At 37.7% G+C, this 18809-nt stretch overlaps 1 pseudogene; it reads left to right on the top strand.

The window, feature by feature from the left end:
• Positions 1 to 1180: 1180 nt before the first annotated feature.
• Positions 1181 to 17839, top strand: LOC116893281 (annotated as a pseudogene).
• Positions 17840 to 18809: the final 970 nt, after the last annotated feature.

Below are 18809 nucleotides of genomic sequence, written 5' to 3'. Positions count from 1 at the left end.
TCTTTCAGACCAGCCAATCTCAGGGAGTCGTAACAGAGGGAAAGGATTGATGGGAAAGAGTTGCTTTGTTTTCCAATGATTTCTTGTAATGATAGAAACAACCGCAAAGTCATCATCACTATTAGAGAGATGTTTTGCACATTAATGAGGAAAAGTGCTGCTTGTATGTGACAGAAGCTGAGGCTTTCCTCAGGAAGCAGAGATTTTGGCATTTTCACAGAGCCAAAATGTCTTACCAGTTCAGCAGTGGCTCCTGCTGTGCTTGACGAAGAAAGATTTGGATTCCAACCTGGACCTGCATTGTTCATCATAACTGCTATTTTAGGTAACTTAAAATTTAAAAGCAATTTTTATTCATGGGTGATCAAGCATTTGCAAACTCAAAATCACCAGACTCCTACAGAAAAATTCTCCATTTTATACTAGGGTGCAAGAAAATAATCAAGTGGACATTTCTAATGAAGGAAAACAAATTTCATGCTCATTTAAAATTATTTTGAGTTCAAGTCCATGCAACTGTTGTACTTGTTAAATCATCGGTGATGAGTCCCGATGGCAATATTTAATAAACTGAACACAGGGGACAAAGTATTAATTAATCACAGCACACAATTCAGTCATAGGTGATTTTTAGATTATGAAATTTTTTGACATTCTTCCCCAAAATGCTATATTTTATTTTTGTTTTATGTTTGAGAATGAAGAGCTGAATCCACATCAGTCTTACTTATCACTTCCTATTCTGTTTCTTTGTCCTCCTTCTAAATTCATGATTTTTCTTTATTATTGCTACATGTATATACATACATATGTGTACACGCACACACACATATGTATATATTCAATGTACTCAGTCCATTTTTATTTTGTAAATAAACAAATCTGAAATTCAACGAGTAGAAAGGAATTTCCCAGGTATATCTGGAATGACCACATCAAGGATTCTGAACTAACTGAGTTGTTAAAGAGTTGATTATTAGAAAGAAAGAATACTCACAAAGCATAAAGTCACACAAAGTACACTTAATTTCCACATTAGAGATGCACAGACATATATGTAAAATGAAACATTTGATGGCAATTGTGAGCCATTTTCTTCATTCTGTATTTTCAGAATAGTTTGCATTGCATTCTTACAATGTTGATAATATGACCGTGTCCATATTGTATTTGAGGCAATATGACTGAGAACAAGGTAAGTTAAACAGGACCACGGAGAAGTGTGTTGCTATTAGTCAGAGTGAAACACGAATATTCTCTATACTGAGGTAAATTTTAACATAATGCTGATCTGCATTACTTTGTTAAACACTGCAGAAAATTATTTCTCTCTACACAGTTATATGACAGGGTTACCAAACCAGCTTCTTAAAAGACAGATTAAAAGACTCTTTCAACAAATCACTTATTTTATTTTATTTTTGTTTATATCATCAACACTCATATGTTTGTGAGAGATGGAAGGGTTGCTAGCAGGGCATTTTAAATGGTTTTGATTTTGCTTTAATAACTTGCCTTCTGTTATGGAGAGGAAAACATGTGTAGGTCATTTGAAGTACCCAACTTTTGTTTCTAGTCAGTGCACATTAGTGACCTGCCCAATAGAGCTAACTAAATTTAATCCTTGATGTTAGAGTTTAACAGGGTGGCTCAGAAATACAGCTTGTAACTTAATGACTCACAGCAAAACCATGATGCATAAAGAGGCTCCTGCCCAGCAGTGCCACTGCCCTGATTTATAATTTATACAGCACTTACATCCTGAAAGGATTTATAATAATATATCATAAAATATACATGATCAAGGTTATCACAAAAGGAACAGAGTGTGACTTTCAAGACATGGCATGCTTTAGATTTCTCCCATACATTATTCACTGGATTGAGTAAAACCAATGGAGGCCCTGAGAGATTCCTCAGCTGAGTCTTTCCAAGCTCATTTTCCAAGTTGCCTATCTTGGAGGAAAGAGAGAATAATTATGTATTTTATGTGTAGTATAGGTCCCCTGGTTGCCTACTTTTAACTGTAGTGTCATAATAAGTATTTAAGACAAAAATGTTAAACCAATTTTATACCATGAAGCATTTGTTAAAATAAGAGTTGCATACATAACATGGCTTTTCTTTATGAAAAATTCAGGCTGAATTAGAATACAAAATCGTGGCATGGAAGGAAACAGAACTGAAAACAAGAATATGGGGCTCTAGGAATTTCAACAGGGACCTTGACTACATAATGACAGACCTGGAGATCTGAGTTCTGTCCCATTCCACTGACTTTACTGAACTGTTGAAAGGATAATAAAATGATAGGTGTTTTATTTCTGTGAGCATCTTGCATCAAAAGCTCATGTTCCCTTTTTCTTCATGGCTTCAAAAGCTCTGTAACTGATTCCAGCCCACGCTCCCTACTCATGATCCCTTTAAACCTCTTGCTTTTCATCCTCACTGAGCTTATTGAGAATCACTTGACTTCCCTCTGAAGTGGGAAATATCTCTTCTTTCCTCTGAGTTTCTCCCAGAGACTTTCAGCCATATCATCTTGTAGGTTATTCTGGGAAAGAAAACGTTACCCTCATCTAAACTGAAGAGTTCAAAGTTTCAGGACACACACAAACACAAACACACACACACACACACACACACACACACACACACACACACACACACACACACACGGAAAATTGAAAAAGAAAACAAAATAAATGAATATCCTAGAGCGACAGAAAGACAGAGAGACCACAGAGAGGTCATTTCTAAAGAATGAATAATCCAACAGCTGAGTCTAAATGAAGGCATCAGAGTTGGCTAATACATGATGTCTCTGAGTTATAATTTTACTGGTACTGCAGTCTTAGCTAGTTTCAGAACCTCAGTTGCCCTGGCTAAGGCTTTACCTATACAGGAGGTGTTCCTCTTGCTCTGTGCTTGCTTCACACAAAGGCCTGGTCAGTGAGGTTACATAAACACAACAGACTGTTACTAATTATGGAAGAAAAAAAAAGACAGAAATTGGCACATAGATCCTGCCTCTGCTTGATAAGAACTATCTTTGCATCCTTATGTAATTCAACTCTCCTTTGACTCAGGTGAGAATCTGCATATTATGAACATTAATTAGATTTGTTATTTAACATACTGAATATGATGCATAAAATTAATGTAGCATAGGTCCCTTGTGTGCTGCTCCTGTTATTGTATACAGTGTCATTATTACTAGTACTTTTTTCCCAGCTTTTCTTTTTAAGATGACACATGGCGTCAGTGCAATCAGATTAATTTTCAAAACACTTTGTAGTCTTATAATCAATCCAAAGTAATTAAAAATGGTTATATAATTCATATATCCATTTATTGGTATAGCTTAGTGAATGTACTCATTAATTCATTAAACTATTTTACCTCATTAAAATGTTTTGTGTGAAGAAGGTAAATTTTAGGACGTTAATTTACTGGCTTCTCAAATCACTGATTCTGTGAATAAATAGGGATTAAATTTCTCTGTCTGCTCATTGGACTCTGCAGTAGCAGGCACCATGAACTTAGATATTCTACTTATAAAGCCTATGAGTACCTGAGCCTGTGGGAAAGAGACTAAAAATATTGTTGAGTGAAGCCTGCAAACTGACTGCTTTTAGAAGAGAGATTAGCCACAGAGTTCTGAATGCCTGCACAACAACTTTAAACAGCTCAATAACTCTAATTCACCAAGAACAGAGCCCAAAGTGAAGCCTTTAGGAGCCAGTTAGGTAATGACCCACTAATGTTGGTGAGATTATCATCCCAGGAAAGAGCCTGTCCAGTGATGGGCTCCTTCCACTATGAAGAAGTTGACAGGCAGTGTCCCCTCCTCTGAATTGTTTTCAGACACTTATGTTGCTTTCTGTCAAATGCATGACTACCGTGGGCCGTCTAGCTATTCCCTTTCTAACTTTGAGTTGGAACAGCTAATGTCTTGGAAACTGGTTTAACCTACTCATGCTTCAAAAGTCAAAATTATGCCCATGATGATACAAAGGTATATGCTGAGAAGCTTGTAAACTTGGAGTTTATATATATATATATATATATATATATATATATATATATATATGTATATGTATATATGTATATATATATATATATTTGAAAACAATGAAAACAATTTATATATATATATATATATATATATATATATAAATGCAACGATCACTTGTAAGTATCCCTTGAGTATGTCTATACTGTGGAAGCAGGGAGGGTATGTAACTGTTAGATGGATCCTGTGCCCACCACAAGCAAAATAATTATGCATTTTAGTTCACTTGGGTTTGGCCGTGGGTCCACCCAGGCACACAAGGAACTACTCAGTGTGTTAGAAATTTTGTACCCTCCAAATGTATAGCACAAAATCCAGAAAGCATTGGAGTTACTTACTCCAGTGATGCTTTCCAGTTACTCCAGTGATGCTCTCCAGTTACTCCAGTGATGCTCTCCAGTTACTCCAGTGATGCTCTCCAGTTACTCCAGTGATGCTTTCCAGTTACTCCAGTGATGCTCTCCAGTTACTCCAGTGATGCTCTCCAGTTACTCCAGTGATGCTTTCCAGTTACTCCAGTGATGCTCTCCAGTTACTCAGTGATGCTCTCCAGTTACTCCAGATGCTTTCCAGTTACACCAGTGATGCTTTCCAGTTACACCAGTGATGCTCTCCAGTTACTCCAGTGATGCTCTCCAGTTACTCCAGTGATGCTCTCCAGTTACTCCAGTGATGCTTTCCAGTTACTCCAGTGATGCTCTCCAGTTACTCCAGTGATGCTCTCCAGTTACTCCAGTGATGCTTTCCTGTTACTCCAGTGATGCTCTCCAGTTACTCCAGTGATGCTTTCCAGTTACTCCAGTGATGCTTGCTCCAGTTACTCCAGTGATGCTTTCCAGTGATGCTCTCCAGTTACTCCAGTGATGCTTTCCAGTCCAGTGATGCTCTCCACTCCAGTGATGCTTTCCAGTTACTCCAGTGATGCTTTCCTGTTACTCCAGTGATGCTCTCCAGTTACTCCAGTGATGCTTTCCAGTTACTCCAGTGATGCTCTCCAGTGATGTTCATTCTGTGATCCCTCCTCATACTGCTCACAACCACAGAAGTCTGTTTGTTACATGTTCACTGAAATTAATGGAAATCTTGTAGAGAAATATCGATGCACCACTGTGAAGTGATAATTCAGTCAGTAAACCGGCTGCTATGTAAGCATGAAAACCCATATTTGGATCCTGTAGTGAAAAAAAATTCTGAGTGTGGTAGAACAATATTCCAAACCCAGTGCTTTGTGAGGCAGATACTGGTGGATGCCTGGAGCTCATAGGCCAGACAGCCTAGCCAATGTGATGTTCTCTAAGTTTAGTGTGAGTCCCCTCTCAGGAAATAAATTGAAGAGAAATGATAAGGAACACACGCAGTGTAGATCTCAGGCCTCCACATGCACATGCCCACATACATTTGTGGATACACTTGTGTGCATTCCCATGACAACACACAGACTCCCCCCCACCACATACAAGTTGATGACTGGTCTAATTTACTCATCCTTTAAGTTTCCTTCCAAAGGAATTATTTCCTTCATAAAATTATGGATCTTTTTTAAAATAAAAATATAAGATGTGGATATGAGGTTTGCTATCTTCTACATGACAGGCTTGAGGATTGGAGTCTGGGGGATTCTAGGCACCAAATCTGAACTATGTTGTTGTTTTCTGTTGTTTTTGTGTTTAATGATCCCTTTGAGAATGTTGACTCTTTACTTCCACAAATATAAAATCATGAATATGTGTGACTCTGCTTGGCTGGACTTCTTTTTGTCTTATGAAAATTATGTCACTCTCAGACCTCTTCAGAATTTACCCATGGAACGTCAAAGCAATGACCTTAAGACATACTCAAGCACAACTTAAAAGGCTCAACATCTATGGCAGCACAGTAGCTTTCTATCTTCTCTTTCTAAAGCTGCACAAAACACACAGGACATAATATGAGTTTCTGCTCTTTGTAAAGATTTCCCAGATGTGTTCTACTACAGAGTGTTCCTCATTTCTCTTCTCTATGGCCTTGGAGGGAAAACTTCCAGAACTCTAAAACCATGCCAGTGTTTGTGTTTTCACATTCTCATAAACCAAGAAATGGAGATGCCTTTTTCACTATCATTTCATTACCTTTTAAACGTTATTTCCTTTTAGAGTGGAAACTGGTACCCCATCTGCCTGTGGGACTTCTGCTGCCTGAATGTTCGAAGCACAACTCTCTAGAGGGAAGCCTGGAAACCCTGTGTTTATAAATCTTTTTTTAAACACCTTTCCCTTAAATAGTGCCCCAAATTCTTCTTTCTTTTTGATTCTTCTCAAGGTTCTTTTCCCTCATCAATGTTTTGCTTTAGGTCCAACATCAATGCTTACATTGTCTTTTATTTGACTCCACTGACATAGGCTTGCTGAAGGAAATGTACAATGGACCAACACAAAAGCCTAGTTTAGTGTGCCAAGTATTCACTGAATACACTCAGTCTCTCACTCTTTCTCTCTCTCTTTTTCTCTCTTCTTCTTCCTTTCCTTCCTCCATCCCTCCTTCCCTTCTCCCCCCCTCCCCACTATGTAGACTCACCTAGTCTAGAACATTCAATGGAGATCAGCCTTCCCTCATCTTTGCTTAACTCAGCCTCCTCGACGTTGGGATTTCAGACCTTTTCTACCATATACAGTTTGAACAAATTTCCAAGTCACTTTTTTCACCCAGACAAGCCAAAAATATACATATGCATCACACGTAATTATACATGTGATGTGTACATGGCTGTACACTAATTCCAGCATCTTTGTGGAACACTGTTTTTAAAAAAAACGAGCAACATGAAAGATAAAAACAAAAGAGGACCCCATGCTCTCCATGTCCCTTTCACTTGATGCAAGTTGTATTTCATTCTTATACATTTTCCTGTGATTCATGTGTATCAAACTCTCTCCAGCTACTGATCAACTCTCAATCCCATCATGGCTGCTTTTCACACATTATAGCCCAAGATGCCATCTAAGGGATTCTACATAGACACGGTTTTGTTTTCTATCTTTCACTATATTCCATTCTTTAAAATTCTTTTATTTGTGTGTACTTTGTCTTTTTTTAGCTCTGTGTGTGTGTGTATTTTGTTTGTATGTGTGTGTGTGTTGTTTGTATGTTGCATGATTTCACAGGAATTTAGAGTAAGCAAGTCTAAGGTGTAAAGAGACATTACAACAGACAGTGCTAAATGAATAATGTTTCCTGAAAGGACAGTTAATACATAGTTCTGGACATTAGCAGAAGCACTCCTGTGGATGTATGCTTTTCATGTGGATAAATGCTCACATTTTAAGTTCATAGTTCAGTGAACTAAGTCATGTTTATACACATTCAGCTGTCAGTGTTACATCATAAAACATTAGCTGAAGCTCAATCACCAAGCTACTCAAAGACATAAACACACACACACACACACACACACACACACACACACACACACACACACACAAGATATCAACGCTTTAAAATAATGTCTTTGAGGCCTGGAAGGATGTCTTAGTGGTTAAGTGCACCAGAAGACCTGTGTTTAGTTCATATCATCAACAATGGGGCCCTCAACTGTTGGTAGTTCCATTACCAGGAGATCTTGTTTCTCTTGTGACTCTGGGGATGATTTATGCATGTAGAACATAGATATACCTGTAGGAAACTCCTATACACACTTAATAACCTTTTAAAGTATTTGAAAAGATAACATCCTTGTCAGTCTGTGATATTTGTATGCTCTGTGTTTAGTTCATATTTCTGAAACTCCACATGTAATTGAGCTGGCTTCTATGTTAATCTTTAAAGTCTCCAAATAGAAAGTCACAAATGCAGAACTGTCACTTATTTACTACATCTGCACCTTAAGTGCCCAGGTTGATCACTGGATTTCCCTTCTCTGCATGAGGCTTATTTCAGACTATGGATGTATTCAGATAGCTTTTTGGCCTTTGGCTTAGACCAAATACATTACTGTATTTAGAGTAATGATTGTATATCAGGCACAGCTCCAGAAATTGGGTTTATAATGACATTTGGGGCAGGCTAATGTGACTGGCTTTCTACTATGTACATTTCAGAAATATTAAATAACAGACACATAACAAACACAATAATCAGAAAAGATTAAAGAAGAAAAATCTGTGGCTCACACTTTAAGCCAGAAAAGTCACACAGAAGAGAAAGCACATGAGCTATGTCCTCAAAATGTGAATGTCAAATGTGATCAGAGCAACACAAGATTGATGATGTATAAGGAAAATTTTAATTATCACAGGTCGTTTAAACAGAAACTAGATGGAGACACAGTGGAACTAATAGAAGTTATGATCCAAATGGACTTAATAGACATCTACAGAACATTTCACTTTAAAACCATAGAACACCTCATGGAACTTTCTATATAATCAGATACAAAACAAGCCTCAAACAGATACAAGAAGATTGAAATAATCCTATGCATTCTTTCAGATTTCCACGGACTAAGGCCGAACTTCAATAGCAACAAAAATAGCAGAAAGTCCACATACGCATAGAAACTAAAGAATTCTATACTCAATGATAACTTTTTGGGGGAAGAAAGACAGAAAGAAATTAAAGACTTTTTAGAATTCAATGAAAATAAAAGCACAGAATAACCAAATGTATGCAACACAATGAAAACACTGTATAAAGATACTCACAGAAAAAAGTCACATGTTCATCTCATTAGATTCTAAAAATAAAGCCTTTTAACACTTCAAAACCCCTCATGCTAAAAGTCTTGGAGAAATCAAGAATACAAGTCATGTGCTTAAACATAATAAAAGCAATGGAAAACAAACCAACAATCAATACTAAATTAAATGAAAAGATTCCTGAAGCAATCCTACTAAAATCTGGGACAAGACAAGGGTGCCCAGACTCTATCTCTTTAATATAGTATTTGTTATTAATAAGACAACGAAAGTATATTGAGGGGATACAAATTAGAAAGGAAGAAGTCAAAGTGTCAGTTATTTGGAGACAATATGATAGGGTACATGAGTGACTCTTAAAATACTACCAGAGAACTCCTACCACTGATAAACCACTTCAGCAAAGTGGCTGGATATAAAATTTACTCAAACAACTCAGTAGTCTTTCTTTATACAAATGATAAATGGGTTGAGAAAGGAATTGGAGAAATAACACCTTTCACAATAGCCACAAATAGTATAAAATATCTTGATGTAACTCTGACATGGCAATTAATTACTTTGATATGATAATAGATTTATTGCTATATATACATGACCAAATATAAAATTGTGTGCCTTAAATATGCATAATTTCTGTATCACATATAACCTAATAAAGTTTCAATTTATTATGTATAACACCCAGTAACAGAGAACATAGACCCTGGTTCTCAAAGGGAGAATGATCACATACTGTCAGATTAATATTTATTTAGCTATGCAAGAGTTCATCTAAAGTCAGTCATCTACATGAAAGTAGAAGAGGTTCTTTTGCAAGATGGGGGAGCAGCTACTCAGTGTAGGGGAAAAGAGCATAACATGGCATGAATTGGTAAAAGTATATAATATACTGGAATAAAATGTCATTATGAAACCCATCCCTTTGTCCAATGAGAACATGCTAATAGAAACTTTTTTTAAAAATTTCAAACGATCTGCTTTATTGGTGCTATCATTCATGGAAACATGATTTTCTATCTTTTCTCTCACAAAATATATGTCACTCTCTAATAGAAAACATATTAACATCTATTATTACAGGACTCTTCTCCATAAAAAAGTATCAGTTATGGTAGCCCCATAATCGGTTTCAAGGGTCAACATCACATAAGAATAATCAGGTACTGATGTAGATGAAGCTTCTAACTCTGAGTGTGACAGTGGAGATTTTGAGTACAGTTCTCTCCTCCTAAGAACTTCTGGGCTAAGGATACGGTTCTATGCTTCAAAACCTTCAATGAATGGATGTGTACATGGTAAAGTGTGGGTCATGTCACTAGGTCATGCCAAAGCCAAGTTCAATTTATGCAATGTTGAGAAGGATAGATAGGGAGACACTGACTGTGAATTAAGGGATGCTGGCTTGTGAGGGCAGTAAAATGCAGATATCTTCCCCTGTACATGACACATGATGCCTGCCACCTGGTGCATTAGAGCTGCTGTTCAAGAGTGCTCATCCAGAGATGAGGAGAACCGCAGGCATTCAATCTAAACATACTTGAAGCTTGTTCATATTTAATTCCTGTCTTATATTATTATTGCCTCTTCCTGTTGTTTATCTGAAGAAACCACCCTGGGAGGCTTTGAGGATGCTTCTAAAGAGATACCTTGTTTCTCTGAAGAAAAAGATTGGAATATATAAGAAATCAGGAAAATGAAGAATTTTAAAATTTGTCACTGATTAAGTGAAAATTTTCAAATTTATTGTATTTTAGACTTTAAATTTTCTATTAAAAAACAAAGACAAAACAAACCATAAACAAGTTTACACCACATGACACAATTAAAACATATGTTGTTAAGCTCTTTTTCTTCCAATAGGGGGTCAAAAAAACTCATTCACAAAGAAACTAATGAATTTTTAGTCTTTAATGTAAGGGACAGAACATGCCACTTCATTTCTGCCCCTGAATATATTCTCACTGTTAGTAATCCTTAGGAAATCTCTCATCTTAGTCCCAGAGTAATACAGTTTAAGATGAGGGTTTCAAGAGGCACTTGGCATTCATGTGCTGCCAATGTAAAGACCAATAGTTAATAAACCATGAAATATAATTTTTTGAATTGTTGTTTTAAAAGAGAAGTAAGCATTTTATATGATTAGAGTAATTATAGTTGCAGACAGGAGACTTGAAAGTCATCTCAAAAGTGAAAGCACTTATTTCTGATGTTATATCAGAGTTAAAGAAATGATTTGAAAAGATCAATAGTTATACATTGTGTTCTTTGCTCGTACACATAATAACTCTCTTTCTTAGAACATTCTCAAATCAAGAGACTTTTAACCACTAACATTGACATTTCAGGAACAAGTCACCATAGCAAACCTCTTTCTATTCAGGAAACATTCTTCTATTCTGTACAAATTGGAGCTCAGATTACTTTGAAATTAAGTCATTTTGTAAAAAGAGATCAAAAGCATGACTATAGTGTTAGATGTGGAAAGCCAGTCTCAGGGAGATCACACCTTTGAAGAACAATGGAGACGGAAATCTTAACACATTTGAGAGGAAGATCCTTACAAGAGAATAGATAATATAATGTGTTATTTAACAGAGTTTATTCTCTTCTACAAACAGTTGAGAAATTGACAGATTGGATGACAGAAATATATACAGATGATACAGATAGGTTGGTAAAGAGGTTGATAGATGATAGATACATAGATGATACACAGATAAATGTTGGGTGGTAAGATATACATGATGGTTTGAGAGATATGTAGGTTTATTGATGGCAGGTAAAATAATAGATAAATAGATGATAGATACATAGATGATGCACAGATAAATGATAAAGGATAGATTATATATATGTAGAGAGAGATGACAGACACATATATGGCAGATAGGTAGATAAGTAGGTAAAGAAAGAGGAGATAGGAGATAAATAGATACATGTATAGAAAAAGAGGATAGATTATAGATTATGAAAGATAGGTAAAGATAGATAGATGATGCATAGTTAATAGGCAATATATTTATAAATGTAAATCACAGATCAGTGAAATGCGAATAAAAAGTCATTTTCTGGCAAAGGAAGTAGAAAATAAAGAAGAAAGTATAAAATTATTTCATTGGTATAATTTTGAAGTTATAAACAATGACGTTTAAGTATATCTGCAATACACATGGAACCAACAATGCCTTCAGTCCGGTCTCTAATCACAGCCTTTCCCACTGTGTTCCAAATTGGATGCCAGTGTTGCAGCTAAGTAACTGTCAAGTGGTCACCCACCGGGTCTTCATACAATCCCTATTATCTGGGATGGTTGGCAATGAGCTTTGGGGAAACACAACACACCATATCCAGCCTCATGCTCAAAAAAACACACCATGTCCTACTACCTACGGTTGTTCCAACTCTCAAAGTTTGCAGAAAGGCAATTTTCCTGAATTCTGGCAAATGAAAACTTTCAGCAAGTTCCAGGACAGTCAGAGCCACTCAGAAAAGTGTTGTCTTGGAAAAAATTTAAAAAAATATATATAAAAGAACAAAATGAGAAAATTTCCAAAAGCAGAAATCCCCACAACAAAATGCAGAGTCAGGTAAGGGTCACCTTTGATTGCATAAAGCATGATGGCAAAGTGCGCATCTTTTTCTATTTTAAAATAATTTCACTCATTTCCAAAGATTCACTGATTTTTACTTGTCTTGTGTGTTCTCCCTGTTTTTGATTGTCTGTTTATATTTTGTTTTGTAATTTTTCTACCATAGTCCTCATATGCATATCAGATGTGGTATTAGGGTTCTCTCGAGTAACAGAACTGATAGAAAGGAAGGAGATTGATTAGAATGCCTTACAGGTTGTGTTCCAGCTAATCCAACAATGGCTGGCTGTGAAAGCAAAGTCCTAGAATTCAGTTGTTGCCCAGTTCACAAGGCTGGATTTCTCAGTTGACTCAGTAGATATTGAAATCACCAAGAAGTAGGTTCTATTGGGGTCTGAAATTTGATGAAGGAAGACCCCAGACTCAGAGACTATGCAAAGACAAGGAACATTTATTCCTCAGAGGAAAAAGAAAACAGCATGCAGGGTCAACCAGTTTTTGAAATAGTAATCCCAGACAAAGTTTCACATGCCTTCTTATAGGGAACTGGAGGAACTCTGTAGAAGGATTAGGTAAATTAAAATTTCATTGGTGAGTGTCAAGGGATCATAGGTGGTTTGAATTCTTATGTCATGAACACTTAATCACAGGATGAAATAGGGTTGCCCAGCATAGGTGACTCATTCTGAGATATTTCCCCATTTTTGTGGATATCCCCAGGCTGTTCTTTGGGAGTAGATTTTAAGACCTTGTTTCTGGATTTTATGGTCTGTTCCTGGAGCTGGTGCTTTATGTCTTTCTTCTGTTCCTGGAGCTGGTGCCTTATGGCCTTCTTTTTGAAATCAGGACTGGTCCTTAAATGTAGACAATGAGGCTTATGTCATCCTTTCAGTTCTAATGTCAGTGAAGAATGGAAAGGGACCATATTCACTTTCCCCATCAGAGAATTGTAACTCCTATTTTGTCAAATTGGATTGAGGGAGATTTACAGTCTCAGCTGGGTGTCAGCAGGGTGTCAGAATCCTTGCTTTGTTCTAATCATACCAGGCAAGCTGCTTACTTACTGATGCCTGTGTCATGCACTGTTCTATTCTTTGCAAACTAGTCTGAGTTTGTTGAATGAATCTTAAAACTAATAATTTCATTATCAGTACTTTTTAATGACATGATATTTTCAATGTAACTTTTAGTCTTCGGTCAGCTCATCTTAAGTAATTTGAATGTATTTACAGTAGCAGCTTAAAGTTTGCATAGAAATTAGCCTAAAATTTCTAGCATTTTTTTTCTTTAGAATCTGTTGATCACTGTGACTGAATTTCCCCCTCTGTGTGGCATTGACAGCATAAGGAAAGCAGGAGGACCACGCGCATCTTCCCCAACTGAAGTGTCCACACCGTTATCACTACAAACGTTAATCAGTAAGAATCAGACACTTGGCTAAAGGCGTCTGTGTCTGGTGGTGCAAGTCACGGATGCCTCTTAAATCTCTATCTGCCTTCTTCTCTGGCTCCTCCTTACATCAAATCTGCAGGGGTTCTCTAGACACCGTGCAATACTTGTCCATAAATGCCGTACCTGCTGACACCAGTCTGCAACATCTCAAGAACATAGCACTGCCCTGCAGGACACTTTGGAAACCTTCCAACTGTGTTTTTCCTTTCAGTTTCTGTCTGGAGTTGAGTTTGTCCCATTCAATATTTCAGCATCATCAGCTGTGTTGTGAGACAAATATAACTGATTACATTATAGTAAGTTATATTTTCATAAACACAGAAGTTTAAAGTGGTCAAAAACACATTTTGTGAGTAGGGAGTCTGGGGAACTGAAAGCCAAGCCAAATGGTAAAGTAATCTAGGGAGGTAAGGCACTGAGTTCCTCCACAAAATGTCGCCTTGTTTTCAGTGGGAAAGCAGTTGCATTTTTCTTAATTTGGGTCTGACGCTGTCAGATTTCAACTAAACCAGTAGTTAGAGAGGAAGTGAAGGTTGTTATCCAAGTTCAACATCATAAATCTCACTTTTCCCATCTCTTAGTCAGTTTTAGATTATTTTATGTGTCTGATTAGTTTTCATTAATTTTGTAAGTTTTGTTTTATCAAATCCTCCAATATCCCCATTGCTTTCCTGGAATACTATTTTGAAGTCATTACTCTGCCACCTTGAAAGCCTTTTTATCTAGGCCATTGAAGCTTTAAACGTTGGCAGAAGAGGACAGAATGGAACCAGTTTCAATACTCTTAAATCTGTCCACATTTAGGAGGCATAGAGAGAAACCAAATTGCAGTGTGATTTCTCCTTTTTATTTATTTCAAGACACCATGCCATGCTGCCCACATTTGGTGTAGTTTAACTTCTTAGTCTTCTCTGGAAATACATTTCATGAGAAGTGTCTCTTCTAGATGATTCTAAATCCAGCGACCATTAATTGTCACATGTAGAAAGCATTGTTTATGGGCTTTTATGGAATCCCTGAATGTTCAAAGGAGTGCATCTCTGACTCTGTATCTATTTCGTATGGCTTTTCCTTGGTGCTTCTGTTTGTTTTGTTTTACTCTGATGTATGTTTTTGTTTTATCTTCTTTGAATTACCTTATAGAAGCCAGTTCATTTTCTAATGACAAACAGAAAGTAGATAGCAGGAGAAGTAGTGAGAAACTGCTTAGATGAGGAATCATAGATCATATATGTATATATATATATATATATATATGTACACACACGTATATTAATCATTTAAATCTTTTATTTGAAACGAAACATATTTATATTTTAGTGTTTTTACTGATTACTTTATTTATTTATATTTCAAATGTTATCCCCTTTCTTGGTTTTCCTTTCCCAAACCCCCTCTCCCATCCCTTCTCCCCTCTGTTTCTATGATGACGCTCCGCTATCCACCCACTCACTCGTGCCACACTGCAGGAGCATTCCCCTACACTGGGGCATAGAGTGTTCACAGGACCACGAGCCTCCCCTCTCATTGATGCCAGACAATGTCATCCTCTGCTACATATGCGGCTGGAGCCACGGGTCCCTCCCTCCATGTGTACCTTTTGGTTGGTGGTTTAGTCCCTGGGATGTCTGGGGAGTCTGGTTGGTTTATATCATTGTTCTTCCTATGGGATTTCAAATGCCTTCAGCTCCTTGCGTCCTTCCCCTAACTCCTCCATTGGGATCCCCATACTCAGGCCTATGGTTGGCTGTAAGCATCCACATCTGTATTTGTCAGGCTTTAGCAGAACCTCTCAGGATCCTGTCAGCAATCACTTCTTGGTGTCACAAAAGGTCTGAGTTTGGTGTCTATAGATAGGATGATCTATTTTTAGCAAAAGAAAAAAATCTATTTTTGATGAAAAAAGATTTTTAAGTCCAGAAAACAAAATATAATTAGATTTTCTCCTTTCTTTCTCTCCCTCTAACCTCCCTGATCTAGAGTCCATCTTCATCTCCACAGAATCATGCAGGTGAAAAGAAAGCACCGCAGAAAATTATGAACCTTCCACATGTTCCTTCTTTGGATACAATACTAATCCAGTATTTCCATATTTTATAGCTTTACAGGAAAGCCATTTTAACTTATCTTCAAAGGAATAAAAAAGCCAACAAATGTGCACAAACACAAATACTTAAAATCATAGATCCATAAACCAAACAGAGCACATACATGCATTCACAACACACACACACACACACACACACACACACACACACACACACACACACACACACACAGATACACACAGGTATTCATATATTTATGCAGACCTAAGAACACACAAACATTAATCCCCACACCCAGATATATTCACAGGCACATAAATGTGAATCAATATTATTAAACATACATGAGTTGATCATATTCAAACATTCATACACATTGCACACTTCTGCACATGTTTTGCCTCTGATATAGATCAACTTACTGACTGGAGTCTCTTAGTGTGTAGGAGGCCATAGAAACACCTCTTCATTTGTCTCTGAGAACCTGTGAAATCTGAGGTATTTCCAAAACAGGTAAACTCAGGGCAGCATTTGCTCAGTGTGCTTGTTACTCTGGAACTTCCGTGGTCGCTTTGTGGTTTTTAACAGACGGTGAACAAAGATTGACATGTGATGCTGTGAAGTCCAGAGAAGACACTGAATGGCAAATTTCAAGATATACTTTCACTGAGGAGAGAATTTGCCACCCTGCATTCCATGAGACAATTAAATAAGCTGGATTTGAGCTTTTCATTCAATATTAATTTTCTGAATCTATTTGCATAACAATCCAATGTATGTATGCTAACACTGTCTTACAAGAATGTATGAGTTCAGAGTACAGCCATGGGAGATGGATTTTAAATTCAAATAAAATAAAAATGAGAGTTCGATCGGTGGCAGGAGCAGAGAGCTAACCCCAGAGAGTCCTGAGAGCTCCATCACTGTCACCAGCCTAGTCACCATCACACCTGGGAGGAGCCACAGCCATCACAGAAGGCACCAGTCACCATCACAGCAACCATGAGCAGCACAGTGAGGCAGAGACCCAGCAGCCTCCTGCCACCCCCTCCGCCACCCTCAGTGCCACTGACCCCAAGCCCTGCTCCGCTGGCAACTGTGAGAGTAGTGGCGGCCTGGGCGGCCTCACATCGCCTGGTGCGAAGGTCATCACAAGAAAGGTTTTGGGAACAGTAAAATGGTTCAATGTAAGGAACGGATATGGTTTCATCAACAGGAATGACACCAAGGAAGATGTATTTGTACAGCAGATTGCCATAAAGAATAACTCCAGGAAGGACCTTCGCAGTGTAGGAGATGGAGAGACTGGAGTTTGATGTCGTTGAAGGAGAAAAAGGGTCCAGAGGCAGCGAATGATACAGGCCCTGGTGGAGCTCCAGTTCAAGGCAGCAAATACTCAGCAGGCCTTACCATTATAGACGCTATCCACATGGTAGGAGTCCTCCATGCAATTACCAGCAAAATTATCAGAATAGTAAGAGTGCAGAAAGAAGGAGGGATTGGAAAGTGGGCCAGGCCAAACAACTCCGGCCCTATACGAAGGTTCCCACCTTACTACATGTGGAGACCCTAGGTGCGTGGACCACAGTAACCCAACCCCCTGTGCAAGGAAAAGTGATGGAGGACGCTGACAGTCAGGGTGCAGGAGAGCAAGGTAGACCAGTGAGACAAGACTATGAATCAGGGTTAGAGAATGTGTTACACAGGTGCTCTCCACACCAAAGACAGCCGAGAGAGGGTGGTAAGGAAGAGGACAAAGAAAATCAAGGAGATGAGGCCCAAGGTCAGCAGCCACCTCAACTTTGGTATTGTCGCAACTTCAATCACCAACACAGAGGCCCAGAGAACTGTAAACCACAAGATGACAAAGAGACAAAAGCAACCAATGCACCAGCTGAAAATTTGTCCGCTCCGGAGGCTGAGCAAGGCGGTCTGAGTAAATGCCGGCTTACCATCTATCTCTTCCATCATCCAGTTTGGTCATCCAACAAGAAGAAATAAATAGGAAATTCCAGCAATAAGAAATGAACAACGATTGGAGCTGAAGATCTTAAGTGTCTCCTTCGTGCCCATTGACCAGATACACTAGGACTGTCTGCATTATCTATGCAGCATGGGGTTCTTATCATTTTTATCTAAAGATGTCTCTTTTTGGTAAAGAAAAACGGTTTTTGTTATTTTAGAAAATAAAAGGCCTGGTTTTTCTCAATATCCTTTTAATGGTTTTTAAAGTTTTTAAATTGTTTCATATCTGGTCAAGTTGAGATTTTTAAGAACTTCATTTTTAATTTGTAATAAAATTTACAACTTGATTTTTTTCAAAAAAGGTCAACAAATTGCAAGCACCTGTTAATAAAAGTCTATAATAATAATAATAATAATAATAATAATAATAATAACAACAACAACAACAACATGAGTGGGAAAAATAGTCACATATATAGTGGGAATGACAGAAAGCATTGTTGAGCTCAGTGGTCAGTAGTTCACCAGAACGGGCAATAAATCCTGCCACTAGGGGATGCTAAAAGCAGAGAAAGGCATGGAGAAGGAAAGAAAACATTGGTCTTTGGTTGGTTGGTTGGGATTTTAATAAAGCAAGTAAAAAAGACTTAATAACTGTTAAGGACACCTCTAGATCTCTAAATAAGTGGTAGGAGAGGAAATCCCATTTGGAAATCCCATTTGTTTACAATGATCTTTGAAAAAGTCCTGTTTCCTGAGACAATCCTGGTTCCAGTGTGACCAGGCAAAGACTAATTATATCGTCAGGTATCAACCCAGAGGAGTATATTTGAGAGCTTGATGCTGCTGAGAGGCCACACCCAGTGCGTTTGTGGGTGGGAAGAGGAAATATTAAGGGACATTTTCATAGAAAGAAGAAACAGATTATAGTACAGATAAGACAATGTGAGATTTGGACAGAGGGACACACTTGTTTGAAGAACAAGGGTGGGAATGGTGAGTCAGG

The sequence above is a fragment of the Rattus rattus genome, chromosome 2 (genome assembly GCF_011064425.1).
Source record: "Rattus rattus isolate New Zealand chromosome 2, Rrattus_CSIRO_v1, whole genome shotgun sequence".
In the NCBI taxonomy this organism is placed as follows: domain Eukaryota; kingdom Metazoa; phylum Chordata; class Mammalia; order Rodentia; family Muridae; genus Rattus; species Rattus rattus.
The sequence above is the reverse complement of the archived record's forward strand: the minus strand, read 5'-3'. Positions and strand labels throughout refer to the sequence as shown.